Source organism: Entelurus aequoreus, linkage group LG26 (assembly GCF_033978785.1).
Source record: "Entelurus aequoreus isolate RoL-2023_Sb linkage group LG26, RoL_Eaeq_v1.1, whole genome shotgun sequence".
Lineage (NCBI taxonomy): Eukaryota > Metazoa > Chordata > Actinopteri > Syngnathiformes > Syngnathidae > Entelurus > Entelurus aequoreus.
In genome coordinates this window covers 11,726,856-11,743,491 of record NC_084756.1, presented here as the reverse complement: position 1 = coordinate 11,743,491, position 16,636 = coordinate 11,726,856, and positions in this window count along the sequence as shown.

Below are 16,636 nucleotides of genomic sequence, written 5' to 3'. Positions count from 1 at the left end.
ACCGCTTCACACCGTCCCCTGAAAAGGTATCAGCTAATAGGCGTTTGTGAACCCAAGGATCTGCGTCGAAACGTAATCTTCTGTTGTGTACAGTAAGCTAACTACATGCTTGATGCAATCCTGCTCTACCTGTGTTTTCCCCTCCGAGTTTGATTGGTGCTGTGTCTTCCTTTGTCGCCCTCCCTGCAGCTTGTCGATTCCCCGTTGTTCCCCTCTGGTTCTCTGGCTGCCCCTTTTGGATTCTCAACCTCCCGCTTGGACATGGACCTCTGACGCCTCGCCATTCGCCCTGACTATCTGCCTGCCCACGGACTACCTTCTTGCCTTGTCCCTCCTCTCGTCCAACACATCACGGTAATACACAACAATTAATTACACACATAGTCACACACACATACACCCTTTTGGATTTTGTCACACTCCATTCTTCCCTTAGTTAATAGTATTATTTGTTTGATTATTATAGTGTTATTGTGGATTATATATATACAGTCGTGCTCATAAGTTTACATACCCTGGGAGAATTTATAATTTCTTGGCCATTCTTCCGAGAATATGAATGATAACACAAAAACCTTTCTTCCACTCATGCTTAATAGTTGTGTGAAGCTATTTATTGGCAAACAACTGTGTTTACTCTCTAAAGAAAGCCATTTCTGCGCAAATGTCACAAAGTATCCCACTTACATTACACCAAACAGCACAGAGACACGCCTCAAAACGTCTGGAACAAAGTAATTTGGAGTGAAGGCTTTCTTCTGGGGACTCGACCATGCAGCCCATGTTTCTTTAAGTGCCTCCGTATTGTGCATCTTGAAAAAGCCACACCACAATTTTTCAGAGAGTCCTGTATTTCAGCTGAAGTTATTTGTGGATTTTTCTTTGCATCTCTAACAATTTTTCTGGCAGTTGTGGCTGAAATCTTTGCTGGTCTACCTGAATCCCTCATTTTCCACCTCTTAATCAGTGTTTGAACACTGCTGATTGGCATTCTCAATTCCTTGGATATCTTTTTATACCCCTTTCCTGTTTTATGCAGTTCAATTACCTTTTCTCGCAGATCCTTTTACAATTATTTTGCCTTCCCCATGACTCTGAATCCAGAAACATCTGTGCAGCACTGGATGTAAGATGCAATGGTCTCTCAGAAGCCCAGAAACTCACTGACCTTTTATAAACACACATTAATTACAAACAAACATGTCACAGGTGAGGATTGGAACCTTGATTAGCCATTCAAACCTGTTTGTGTGAACTTCTGTGCATGTTATAAGATCAAAGTCACTGGGGTATGTAAACTTTTGAACAGAGTCATTTGGGTATTTTCTTTTGTCATTTTGATTTAAAAAGAGTAAACACAGTTGTTTGCCAATAAATAGCTTCACACAACCATTAAGCATGAGTGGAAGAAAGTTTTTTGTCTTATCATTCATATTCTCTGAAGAATGGCCAAGAAATCATAAATTCTCCCAGGGTATGTAAACTTATGAGCACAACTGTATATATATATATATATATATATATATATATATATATATATATATATATATATATATATATATATATATATATATATATATATATATATATATATATATATATTGTAATAATTTATTTGTATAGCACATATATAATAAAATACATAGAGCTATACCGTTCCCTTGTGGTTCTGTGCCGTCAACTCCTCCTGCAACCATAACAGACAAACCATGTTCCCGACATCTACAAAGCAATTAGCTACCTGCTGCCACCTACTGATATGGAAGAGTATTACACGATTACTCTGCCGAGCTCTAGACAGCACAGACACTCAACATTGGCACATTTGTGGATTATAATTACTGGTTTGCAAAAAATATTTTTAACCCAATTAAGTGAAATTACATATTCGCCCACGGCACAACAGACTGTATCTCACGGCCGCGGCACGGTGGTTGAAAAACACTGCGATAAAGTATCACCGTACCTTTCTTGTTTTGATGCTCTAGCTAGGAAACAGTGACTTACTTTTAACAAATCACCATCTCACAGCTAAGGTTGGTGAAACATGAAAGTCTAAAAGCGAATATTTGTACCAATTAAAAGGTAACTGTGCTGCAGGAATAAGAATGACATTTCCTGCTGTGCTCAAATTAGTATTCCCTTATCTTCCTGCTGCTTTGCCTTCCTGGACACTTGCAAAAGTATTTTGTTCCACTTCATTATTGGCCAATAAGCGCCTTATAAAGAGAAGATCATGCCATCGCCGCCGTGCTATACTCTCTCTAAGTTGGTTGGCAAGACCGTTTCACTCTTGATTCATTTTGTTTAATGGTGCACCATAATCAGCTTAGAAAGGATTGCTGCTCTTTTGCTGACCAAGCTTGGTGTGCATTCCTTCCACCAGGGGGCATGTTTGCTGTGCGCTGCACTGTAAAGTGAATAGCAGCTCTGTGTACACATGCACCGTGCACATCTCTCTTTGAGTATGAATCGAGCTCTCTCACTTGTGTCCCATTCCCTACAGTGTTTACCAAAATATCATTTTCACTATTCCCAGCACTCCCGAGCACACACACAACTCTATGTCAAAGATTCATATTCATCCCATCACTCCCACCATCGGGGAAATATTCCAAGATGTGTTTATACGTTCCTTTTTTTAATCATCCAAGCGCTATATGTGCCGTGTATTAAGTCAACCTGAACACATATTTTGTCCTCCTATGCAGGTATAGTCGATTAGCCCGGTGACCCGGTTCCTGTCATTGCAAAGTCCCATAATGGTCGTCACTACCGGTCGTCACCACAGCTGGACTGATTACTAGTGAGGTTTTCTGTGAAATATACTATAAATGAGCCTGTGGAATGATAACCAAGCATTAAAGGTCCCCATATTGTACCATAGTGTTGTCCCAATACCGATATGTTGGTACCGGTACCGGTACCAAAATGTATTTCGATACTTTTCTGTACTTTTCTAAATACAGGGGACAATAAAAATAGGCATTATTGGCTTTATTTTAACAAAAAATCTTAGGGTACATTAAACATATGTTTATTATTGCAAGTTTGTGCTTAAATAAAATAGTGAACATATATTTTAGTTAGGGATGTCCGATAATGGCTTTTTTGCCGATATCCGATATTCCGATATTGTCCAACTCTTAATTACCGATAACGATATCAACCGATACCGATGTATACAGTCGTGGAATTAACACATTATTATGCCTAATTTGGACAACCAGGTATGGTGAAGATAAGGTCCTTTTTAAAAAATAAAATAAAATTAAATAAGATCAATAAATTAAAAACGTTTTCTTAATATAAAAACAGTTACATAGAAACTAGTAATTAATGAAAATGAGTCAAATTAACTGTTAAAGGTTAGTACTATTAGTGGACCAGCAGCACGCATAATCATGTGTGCTTACGGACTGTATCCCTTGCAGACTGTATTGATATATATTGATATATAATGTAGGAACCAGAATATTAATAACAGAAAGAAACAACCATTTTGTGTGAATGAGTGTAAATGGGGGAGGGATGTTTTTTGGGATGGTGCACTAATTGTAAGTGTATTTTGTGTTTTTTATGTAAATTTAATAAAAAAATGAAAAAATAAATAAAACCGATACCGATAATAAAAAAAAAATGATACCGATAATTTCCGATATTACATTTTAAAGCATTTATCGGCCGATAATATCGGACATCTCTAATTTTAGTAGTAATTAAACAAACAAAGGCTCCTAATTACCTAATACTGTTGTATGCAGTAACATATTGTGTCATTTATCATTCTATTATTTTGTCAACATTACTAAAAACAAGTGGTAGAAAATAAATGTTTAATCTACTTGTTAATTTACTGTTAATATCTGCTTACTTTCTGTTTTAACATGTTCTATCTACACTTCTGTTAAAATGTAATAATCACTTATTCTTCTGTTGTTTGATACTTTACATTAGTTTTGGATGATACCACAAAGTTGGGTATCGATCCGATACCAAGTAGTTACAGGATCATACATTGGTCATATTCAAAGTCCTCATTTGTCCAGGGACGTATTTCCTGAGTTTATAAACATAGTATATATATATATATTTTTAAACAAAAGAAGATGGTGTGATGCTAAAAAATATCGATGTACTTATAGTAGTAACGACTAGATACGCTCCTGTATCTAGTTTGTATCTCGGACATATAAGAGATGAAAGTTGAAGATTACGCGCAATTTGAACGAAGGACAATGAGCCTTAACAGACCTTGCATTCTGAAATTCTTCACCGGTATAAAAATGTACTCAGTTCACAAAATATGTCCTTATTTTTGAAGGAAAAGCACTGTACTTTTCAATGAAGATAACTTTAAACTAGTCTTAACTTTAAAGAAATACACTCTATACATTGCTAATGTGGTAAATGACTATTCTAGCTGCAAATGTCTGGTTATTGGTGCAATATCTACATAGGTGTATAGAGGCCCATTTCCAGCAACTATCACTCCAGTGTTCTAATGGTACAATGTGTTTGCTCATTGGCTCAGAAGGCTAATTGATGATTAGAAAACCCTTGTGCAATCATGTTCACACATCTGAAAACAGTTTAGCTCGTTACAGAAGCTACAAAACTGACCTTCCTTTGAGCAGATTGAGTTTCTGGAGCATCACATTTGTGGGGTCAATTAAACGCTCAAAATGGCCAGAAAAAGAGAACTTTCATCTGAAACTCGACAGTCTATTCTTGTTCTCAGAAATTAAGGCTATTCCACAAAATTGTTTTGGTGACCCCAAACTTTTGAACGGTAGTGTATATATATATATATATACATATATATATATATATATATATATATATATATATATATATATATATATATATATATATATATATATATATATATATATATATATATATAATTAGCCCTAGTTTAGCTAATTGTATATATATATATATATATATATATATATATATATATATATATATATATATATATATATATATATATATATATATATATATATATATATATATATATATATATATATATACACACACTAGGGCTAATTATATATATAATTAGCCCTAGTGTGTGAATGTGAGTGTGACTGTGAATGTTGTCTGTCTATCTGTGTTGGCCCTGTGATGAGGCGGCGACTTGTCCAGGGTGTACCCCGCCTTCTGCTCGGATGCAGCTGAGATAGGCTCCAGCACCCCCCAATCCCCCCCCCCCCCCACCCCCCCACCCCCCGCATACCCCAAAGGGAATAAGCGGTAGAAAATGGATGGATGGATATTAGCCCAGGAAAAAAACACAAGAGGCTATATCATCCCTACAAGCCTGTTTCGCAGGTTACAGGTCAAATGTTTGGACACACCTTCTCCTTGTTTATATATATATATATATATATATATATATATATATATATATATATATATATATATATATATATATATATATATATATATATATATATATATATATATATATATAGTACAAACTTACACACCTTCTCATCCAATGTGTTTTCTTTATTTTCATGACTATTTACATTGTAGATTGTCAGATCATAACTATGAATGAACACATGTGGAGTTATGTACTTAACAAAAAAAAAAGGTGAAATCACTGAAAACAGGTTTTATATCCTACTTTCTTCAAAAAAAGCCACCCTTTGCACTGATTACTGCTTTGCACACTCTTGGCATTCTCTCCATGAGCTTGGAACACACCTGTGAAGTGAAAACCATGTCAGGTGACTACCTCTTGAGGCTCATGGAGAGAATGCCAAGAGTGTGCAAAGCAGTAATCAGAGCAAAGGGTGGCTATTTTGAAGAAACTAGAAAATAAAACCTGTTTTCTGTTATTTCACTTTTTTTTTGTTAAGTACATAACTCCACGTGTGTTCATTCATAGTTTTGATGTGACAATCTACAATGTAAATAGTCATGAAAATAAAGAAAACACATTGAATGAGAAGGTGTGTAAGTTTGTACTGTATATATATATATATATATATATATATATATATATATATATATATATATATATATATGTATATGTACTTCTCCAAGCCCCCTAAGCAGGTCAGTCCCACTCTCCTTTAGGACCCCTGGAGCCTGCTTAGTCTCGGGGAGTCGGTAAACAAATCAGTCACCACCGTGCCTTCCTTCTCCCTGCCTTTAAAACAGCGACTTCACTGTCCTTTTTCTTCCTCAACCCCTTTTTCATGTTTCTAACTAGCCTCCCTCTTCGGAAACGTATTCCCACCTACTGTATACCTCCAGCCCCAGCTTTATTCCTGCCCTTGTTTTTGCCACACTATGTATTGCCATTTGTTACACTAAAACATTTCTTAAAAAAGTCATATTGACATCATGCATGGCACAAAAACATCAGCATGTCATCTAAAGCATCAAAAAGATGACATCAGAAAAGTGTGATGAAAAACATAGAATATGCGTTGCACATGTCAGACCGATAGACATATTTTTTAGCAAAAACACAAATAAAAATTCCATCTCCATTTTTAAGCTAATGTTTTGCTTTTTATTTAAATTTTTTGTGGCGTTACAGTATGCTGATAAAGATAGATTCTTGTGGTGTAGGAAAGTGGTACATGCATCTCTGTCCTGGCTGCTCAGTACAATCATGAAGAAAAAAATGATATGGACCCCAATGCAGAGCAAAAAAATTGTAAAAATAATAATAGAAAGTGCACTCAAAAGGAGTGGGGAAAAATAACTAAGAATGCACACAAAAGGTGTAACAGTTAATGCTACATGGCAACGCCGGGGCTGTGTCACAGGGAGCAAGAAGCGTGAGTGGAGCCAAAGCAGAGGAGATGGACACGACTGGAATTTTGAACAATCAGGAATTTTCTGGAGTCGAGTGAAGGTGCTGGAGAGATGAAGTAGTCAGCAGGAAATGAGCATCAGGTGTGCGTGCAGGTGGCTTCACCTGGTGACCCAGAAACCAGGCACTGCAACAAAAAGAAGACATCGTGACATTATGAAGCTCAATTAGGGCCACATTTCTTTTTTTTTAAATATACATTTTGAAACTGAAAAAGATTCACTCTGATAAGTATTTTGACTATTTATTTTCTTTTTTCACTTTTATATATTTTGATATACACTATATTGCCAAAAGTATTTGGCCACCTGCCTTGACTCACATATGAACTTGAAGTGCCATCCCATTCCTAACCCATAGGATTCAATATGATGTCGGTACATTTATTGCAGCTATTACAGCTTCAACTCTTCTGGGAAGGCTGTCCACAAGGTTGCCGAGTGTGTTTATAGGAATTTTCCACCATTCTTCCAAAAGCGCATTGGTGAGGTCACACACTGATGTTGGTGGAGAAGGCCTGGCTCTCAGTCTCCGTTCTAATTAATCCCAAAGGTGTTCTATCGGGTTCAGGTCAGGACTCCATGCAGGCCAGTCAAGTTCATCCACACCAGACTCTGTCATCCATGTCTTTATGGACCTTGTTTTGGACACCTGATTCTCATCATTTGGATGGGTGGCCCAATACTTTTGGCAATATAGTGTATGAGCTTCTGTTGTTTCCAGATTCGAATCTTAGTTTTTACAGTTTCACTTTTTCCAGCCGTAGATCTTTTTTCAGATTTAAATCTCTTTTTTCAGATTCACGTCTTTTCTTGTCAGATTCTGACGTTTGGCTCGAATTCAGCGTGGGGGCGTGGCATCAAATGAGAGGGGCGTGGCATCATGGCAGACAATTTAGCCAAAAAGATAGGGGGGTGGGTTCACTACCACGTTGCCTTCAGGGAGGGTAATTATTGGTCTTTGTTGTTGTTGACGGGGGTTAAATCACCAAAAATGATTCCCAGGCGCGGCCACCGCTGCTGCTCACTGCTCCCCTCACCTCCCAGGGGGTGAACGAGGGGATGGGTCAAATGCAGAGGTTCATTTCACCACACCTAGTGTGTGTGTGACAATCATTGGTACTTGAACTTTTTTAACTTTTGTTTCTGTTGTTTTTATCCAATTGATTTTATTGTTTTTATTTTGCACTGTGTCCTTGAGTGCCCAGAAAGGCGCCTTACAAGTAAAATGTATTATTATTATTAGGGTCCGCCTGTACCCTGTATAAAGGACTCCCTGTGGGAGTCCTTTATACAGGTACAAAGGAACCTATTGAAATTGTAAGGTTGATTATTATTCCGCAGCTTTGCGCACTACTTTGCCCCCCCTAACATGCTTCAAAACTCACCAAATTTTATACACACATAGAAAAACTGGGACAGCACACTTTAGTAAAAAAAAAAAAAAACCCCAAAAATAAAAATTGCGCTCTAGCGCCCCCCTAGGAAAAAAAACAAAAACAAACTGCCTGTAACTCCCACTAGGAAGGTCGTAGAGACATGAAACAAAAACCTCTGTGTAGGTCTCACTTAGACCTACAATTCATAATCTCACATCCTCGGGCAAAAACCAACAGGAAGTTGGCAATTTCCCCTTCAACACAAAAAATGACTAAAAACACAAATTTTTGCCTCTTTGAGCTGTAATTTGACCCCCTTAAAATACTTCAAAACTCACCAAAATTTTTACACACATTGGGACTGGTAGAAATTGAGATCTAAATAAAAACCGAACCCCAAAACTCAAAATTGCGCTCTAGCGCAATTTTTGAATAAAACAGAGACAAAACTGCTTCTCAGAGGAAAACTCAGACAAAACTGCTTGTAACTTCCGGTAGGAACGTTTTAGAGACATGAAACAAAAACCTCTACGTAGGTCTCACTTAGACCTTCATTTCATAGATTGAAATCCTTCAGCAAAAATCAACAGGAAGTTTGATATCCCCACTTCAAAACACATTTTTTTTAAAAAGCGGTCACCAAACATCAAACATTATCTCCTCTGAGCGCGTTTGTCATTTTGGCTTCAAACTACTACAGGGGAGAGATTGAACCCTTCTGATTAAAAGTTGATGAAAGCGTTTTAATAAGTGCTACGGTTTTGATTTTACGAGCCTTCAAATAAAACAACCACTGTGCCGCAGCACCTAGGAAAAAAACACAGACAAAACTTCCTCTAACTCTCAGTACGAATATCGTAGAGACACGAAACAAAAACCTCTATGTAGGTCTCACTCAGGACTACCACTGGACAAAAGTATTGGGACACCTAGGACTAGCACCTGCCAAAATGCGGACCCGACCAACGCTGCTTGCAGCTTTAATTATTATTATTATTAATGTGATGCTAATTGGTTTTATGTTGCGTACTTCATTTGGTTTGGTGTTTTGTTTTTTTCAGTGCTCCTTCCTCCCTTGTTTGCTACTTCTTGTGGGAGCGCTGATTCCACAAACGTGTCTACTGTTGAAATTCGGAGAGGTTTATTTGCTGGTTCATTGCACTGTTGCATGTGTTACTGTGCAGTGCACTATAGGCGCCGATCCCGTGGGTGCTTTAATCATGTTGTTGTTAACTTTGTGGCGAGTTTGGTCTGTTTTACACAATAACATTTTTACAAAACATATAATCCATAATTAACAAAGCCGATGATGAACTAATGACACGATCATCTTCACTTTAAACACACTGCACACGAGCGAATGAAGGGCATACTTAGTCAACAGCCATACGTGTCACACTAAGGGTGGCAATATGAACAATGCCAACACTGTCATAAATATGTGCCATATAGTGAAACCACACTAAACAACACTGTCATAAACATGTGCCATATAGTGAAACCACACTAAACAACACTGTCATAAACACGTGCCGTATAGTGAAACCACACTAAACAACACTGTCATAAACATGTGCCATATAGTGAAACCACACTAACCAACACTGTCATAAACATGTGCCATATAGTTGAACCACACTAAACAACACTGTCATAAATATGTGCCATATAGTGAAACCACACTAAACAACACTGTCATAAACATGTGCCATATAGTGAAACCACACTAAACAACACTGTCATAAACATGTGCCATATAGTGAAACCACACTAAACAACACTGTCATAAACATGTGCCATATAGTGAAACCACACTAAACAACACTGTCATAAACATGTGCCATATAGTGAAACCACACTAAACAACACTGTCATAAACATGTGCCATATAGTGAAACCACACTAAACAACACTGTCATAAACATGTGCCATATAGTGAAACCACACTAAACAACACTGTCATAAACATGTGCCATATAGTGAAACCACACTAAACAACACTGTCATAAATATGTGCCATATAGTGAAACCACACTAAACAACACTGTCATAAATATGTGCCATATAGTGAAACCACACTAACCAACACTGTCATAAACATGTGCCATATAGTTGAACCACACTAAACAACACTGTCATAAACATGTGCCATATAGTGAAACCACACTAAACAACACTGTCATAAACATGTGCCATATAGTGAAACCACACTAAACAACACTGTCATAAACATGAGACATATAGTGAAACCACACTAAACAACACTGTCATAAATATGTGCCATATAGTGAAACCACACTAAACAACACTGTCATAAATATGTGCCATATAGTGAAACCACACTAACCAACACTGTCATAAACATGTGCCATATAGTTGAACCACACTAAACAACACTGTCATAAACATGTGCCATATAGTGAAACCACACTAAACAACACTGTCATAAACATGTGCCATATAGTGAAACCACACTAAACAACACTGTCATAAAAATGTGCCATATAGTGAAACCACACTAAACAACACTGTCATAAACATGTGCCATATAGTGAAACCACACTAAACAACACTGTCATAAACATGTGCCATATAGTGAAACCACACTAAACAACACTGTCATAAATATGTGCCATATAGTGAAACCACACTAAACAACACTGTCATAAACATGTGCCATATAGTGAAACCACACTAACCAACACTGTCATAAACATGTGCCATATAGTGAAACCACACTAAACAACACTGTCATAAACATGTGCCATATAGTGAAACCACACTAACCAACACTGTCATAAACATGTGCCATATAGTGAAACCACACTAAACAACACTGTCATAAACATGTGCCATATAGTGAAACCACACTAAACAACACTGTCATAAATATGTGCCATATAGTGAAACCACACTAAACAACACTGTCATAAACATGTGCCATATAGTGAAACCACACTAACCAACACTGTCATAAACATGTGCCATATAGTTGAACCACACTAAACAACACTGTCATAAACATGTGCCATATAGTGAAACCACACTAAACAACACTGTCATAAACATGTGCCATATAGTGAAACCACACTAAACAACACTGTCATAAACATGTGCCATATAGTGAAACCACACTAAACAACACTGTCATAAACATGTGCCATATACTGAAACCACACTAAACAACACTGTCATAAACATGTGCCATATAGTGAAACCACACTAAACAACACTGTCATAAATATGTGCCATATAGTGAAACCACACTAAACAACACTGTCATAAATATGTGCCATATAGTGAAACCACACTAACCAACACTGTCATAAACATGTGCCATATAGTTGAACCACACTAAACAACACTGTCATAAACATGTGCCATATAGTGAAACCACACTAAACAACACTGTCATAAACATGTGCCATATAGTGAAACCACACTAAACAACACTGTCATAAACATGTGCCATATAGTGAAACCACACTAAACAACACTGTCATAAACATATGCCATATAGTGAAACCACACTAAACAACACTGTCATAAACATGTGCCATATAGTGAAACCACACTAAACAACACTGTCATAAATATGTGCCATATAGTGAAACCACACTAAACAACACTGTCATAAACATGTGCCATATAGTGAAACCACACTAACCAACACTGTCATAAACATGTGCCATATAGTGAAACCACACTAAACAACACTGTCATAAACATGTGCCATATAGTGAAACCACACTAACCAACACTGTCATAAACATGTGCCATATAGTGAAACCACACTAAACAACACTGTCATAAACATGTGCCATATAGTGAAACCACACTAATCAACACTGTCATAAATATGTGCCATATAGTGAAACCACACTAAACAACACTGTCATAAATATGTGCCATATAGTGAAACCACACTAAACAACACTGTCATAAACATGTGCCATATAGTGAAACCACACTAACCAACACTGTCATAAACATGTGCCATATAGTTGAACCACACTAAACAACAACGACAAACACATTTTGGAAGAATATTTGCCCCGCAACACAACGTAAACACTACAGAACAAATTCCCAGAATTCCCTGCAGCACCAACTCTTCCGGGACGCTACAATATAAACAAACGGCATTGGTGGATCTACACCTAACATCCACTGTAATGATACCACGTACAAATAGCGTATCTAGTCGATACTACTATGATTACGACAACATTTTTTTAACATCACAAAATCTTCTTTCGCCTTTCCGCCTTATTTTGGTACTGGTACCGGTACCAAAATATTGGTATCGGGACAACACTAATACACACCCACTGGCAGAAATGTAGATCAGCGCCTGTGCCATGCACGAGCCTTTTGGATTGTACTCAAAGAATCAAACTGTTTTTTACCTTCTGTCTCTGCGTCCTAGGGTCACTCCGTCAGCCAATATGCGACTTATTGCGTCGCATTTTTTTAAACTGTGATCGATAATGTGACATTTAGGCAAAAAAATCGATCTTGTCTCGTTGTCCCATTATCTTTAGCCTTATTTTATTCATCTGTATTAGCATGCTAAATTAAATATGCATGCTGAGCATCTCTTCTCCCATTCTTCATTCTATTTTTCTCATATTTTCTCCACATATTGCTGCTTATTCTCATGCTGGTGTCTTGTATGAAGACGTCTACGTAACCAGGAAGAACAAACTTAACACAGGTAATAACACAGGTTACAAAACAAGTCACTTTTTGGCGACATTGGTTTTACTTGGTCTCAACATACACCACTATGGTGCATTTAAGACAGCTAAATAAAGTGGGGAAAAGTGATCTCGCTCTAAGCATAATAAAACAATACAAGATAAACATTCAAAGACTGTGGGCTTTATAACAGTATATTATTTTTTCAAAAAAATTAAGTGGCCGTGGTCGAGTGTTTGGGGATATAAGTGGTGCAGCCTCCATAAAGTGTTGAGTGGAATTGTTTTAGTTCCTATGTTGCTTGAAGGCAAGTTGTAGTTGTACAAAACCAAAACCAGTGAAGTTGGCACTTTGTGTAAATGGTAAATAAAAACAGAATACAATGATTTGCAAATCCTTTTCAACTTATATTCAATTGAATAGACTTCAAAGACAAGATACTTAAGGTTCGAAATTGACATTTGTATTATTATTATTATTTTAATATTAGCTCATTTGGAATTTGATGCCTGTAACATGTTTCAAAAAAGCTGGCACAAGTGGCAAAAAAGACTGAGAAAGCTTGTTTGGAAAATCCCACAGGTGAACAGGCTAATTGGGAAACAGGTGGGTGCCATGAGTGTGTATAAAAGCAGCTTCCATGAAATGCTCAGTCATTCACAAACAAGGATGGGGCGAGGGTCACCACTTTGTCAACAATTGTGTGAGACAATTGTCCAACAGTTTAAGAACAACATTTCTCAACGAGCTATTGCAAGGAATTTAGGGATTTCAACATCTACGGTCCATAATATCACCAAAAAGTTCAGAGAATCTGGAGAAATCACTGCACGTAACATTAAATGCCCGAGACCTTGGATCCCTCAGGCGGTACTGCATCAAAAACTGACATCAGTGTGTAAAAGATATCACCACATGGCTTCAGGAACACTTCAGAAAACCAATGTCAGTAACTACAGTTTGTCGCTACATCTGTAAGTGCAAGTTAAAACTCTACTCGCAATGCGAAAGCAATTTATCAACAACACCCAGAAACACCGCCGGCTTTGCTCAATTTAAGATGGACTGATGCAAAGTGGAAAAGTGTTATGTGGTCTGATGAGTCCACATTTCAAATTGCTTTTGGAAACTGTGGACGTCGTGTCCTCCGGAACAAAGAGGGAAAGAACCATCCAGATTTTTCTCGGCGCAAAGTTGAAAAGCCAGCATCTGTGATGGTATGGGGGTGTATTAGTGCCCAAGGCATGGGTAACTTACACATCTGTGAAGGCACCATTAATGCTGAAAGGTACATACAGGTTTTGGGGCAACATATGTTGCCATCCAAGCAACGTTATTATGGACGCCCCTGCTTATTTCAGCAAGACAATACCAAGCGACGTGTTACAACAGCGTGGCTTCGTAGTAAAAGAGTGCGGGTACTAGACTGGCCTGCCTGTAGTCCAGACCTGTCTCCCATTGAAAATGTGTGGCGCATTATGAAGCCTAAAATACCATAACGGAGACACCGGACTGTTGAACAACTTAAGCTGTACATCAAGCAAGAATGGGAAAGAATTCCACCTGGAAAGCTTCAAAAATGTGTCTCCTCAGTTCCCAAACGTTTACTGAGTGTTGTTAAAAGGAAAGGCCATGTAACACAGTGGTAAAAATGCCCCTGTGACAACTTTTTTTGCAATGTGCTGCTGCTATTAATTCTAAGTTAATGATTATTTGCACAAAAAAGTAAGTGTCTTAGTGTGAACATTAAATATCTTGTCTTTGAAGTCTATTCAATTGAATATAAGTTGAAAAGGATTTGCAAATCATTGTATTCTCTTTTTATTTACCATTTACACAACGTGACAACTTCACTGCTTCCGGGTTTTGTACCTTTTTTGGTCAAATGTCATGCCCCTCACAGTTCATACCACTCTCTACACGCTGAATGAAAGTCAAAGCCTGGATCTGAAAAAAATATATTTATTGGAATCTGAAGAAAATAAAGATCTGAAACCGAAAAATAATTCAACTTAAAAAAAAAAGATTTGAATCTGAAAAAAACTGCAGCTCACATATCAATATATATGAAAGTAAAAAACTTGAATTGTTTCAAATGAATCTTAATTATATTTAACCTGACACAAATTGCCTTCTTATTTTTCTTTTACAAAAATAATCTCATCACATCATCTTCTTAATGACCCCCCCCCCCACCCCCTTCCTCCATCCCTCTGTGGCCTGCACCCCCTCTTCCTTTCTCCTCCATCCTCGTCATCATCAGCATTCCTCAGGTTCACCACACAGAGCTTCATTGTGTCGCCTGGCTGGGGAGGGAGCACACAGCCCCACCTTGGGACACCACACACACAAATACACACACACACACTCACACACACACACACACACACACACACACACACACACATTATTGTATTTGTTACCTTCTTGAGCCCTCTGAAAAATGCTTACCTCTATAGGACCACCCTTTATAGATAAATAAAGATTTGTATTTGCAACATTACATACATACTATGCAAATATAAGAAAGGCTTGTTGTGAAAAATGTGTTGGAATTTCACAAGAAAAAGGTGAAAATTTCACAATAAAAACTTAGAATTTTTGCAGTATTACAATAAAGGTGGTCATTTTACTCAACGCAAGTCAACATTTTACAAGAAAAACTGAACATTTGTGCAATATTATGATAAATGTTGGAATTGTACTCAATAAAAGTCACAATTTCACAAGAAAAGCTTAAAATGTTGGCAATTTTATGAAAAGAGTCGTAATTTTGCTCGACAAAAGTCGCGATTTTTTAGGAAAACTTTAAAATGTTGGCAATATTATAATAATAATCGGAATTTTACTTGGCAAAATGATGATAAAAGTAAGAATTTTATAAGACAAATGCCACCATTTTGCATTAAAAAGTAATAATTAGATAGATAGATAGATAGATAGATAGATAGATAGATAGATAGATAGATAGATAGATAGATAGATAGATAGATAGATAGATAGATAGATAGATAGATAGATAGATAGATAGATAGATAGATAGATAGATAGATAGATGGATAGATAGATAGATAGATAGATAGATAGATAGATAGATAGATAGATAGATAGATAGATAGATAGATAGATAGATAGATAGATAGATAGATAGATAGTACTTTATTGATTCAGGAGAGTTCCTTCAGGAAAATGAGCAGTGTACAGAATTGAGATCGAATTTAAAAAGTAAAAAGTAAATAATGGGGGTATAAACGGAAATACAATAGAAAATATTACAATAAGAATAAAATTAAAAGCAATAATAAGAATACATACATAACAGTAAAAATAAGAATATAACAAGAGAAACCAGGCAGTAGTGACCATTGTACATAAACAAGTAATAATTGTATAATAATATAATTGTGTAATATTGCAATATTACAAAAAAAGAAAGGATGTGAGAAATTGTTACCAATTTTATAAGAAAAAAGTCAACACATTGTTAGAAAAAGACTGCTATTAATTATTTATTTATTTTTTGTAATTTTTTTTTTTGTAATTGTTTTTTAATCTTCATTATTTACTTCAAGTTATTACAGTATGTCTCTATATAAAAAAAAATTAATTGTATTATTAATTGTGGCCAAAGGGGGCGCATTTCATTTTCACACACTTGTTATTTCATATTTTGACCAGAGGGGGAGCACTTTTAAAAGCGACACACAGTCAAT